Raw genomic sequence first — 252 nt, 5'->3', positions numbered from 1 at the left:
ACGTTATCTAAAGGCCTCTCGCCCGATCTCTACAAAGTCCTTGGCCACACCAAGGACTACGCGAAAAAAGCGTTACGTTTATTCATCGTCCACTTTGCAGACTCATTAGTCAGCACTCTCTTTGCAAGGACTTCCCCGACGCCGACTAGCCGGTTTGCAACGATTGCAAACTCGAATGAAGCTCGAAGGGCGGTGGTGCGGGCGTCGCGTGCAAGATAGTGTGAAAGGGCCTTTGCTGTGCTTTAAGGAGCT

The sequence above is a fragment of the Penaeus monodon genome, chromosome 25 (genome assembly GCF_015228065.2).
Source record: "Penaeus monodon isolate SGIC_2016 chromosome 25, NSTDA_Pmon_1, whole genome shotgun sequence".
In the NCBI taxonomy this organism is placed as follows: Eukaryota; Metazoa; Arthropoda; class Malacostraca; order Decapoda; family Penaeidae; genus Penaeus; species Penaeus monodon.
Note: the sequence above shows the minus strand (reverse complement) of the source record.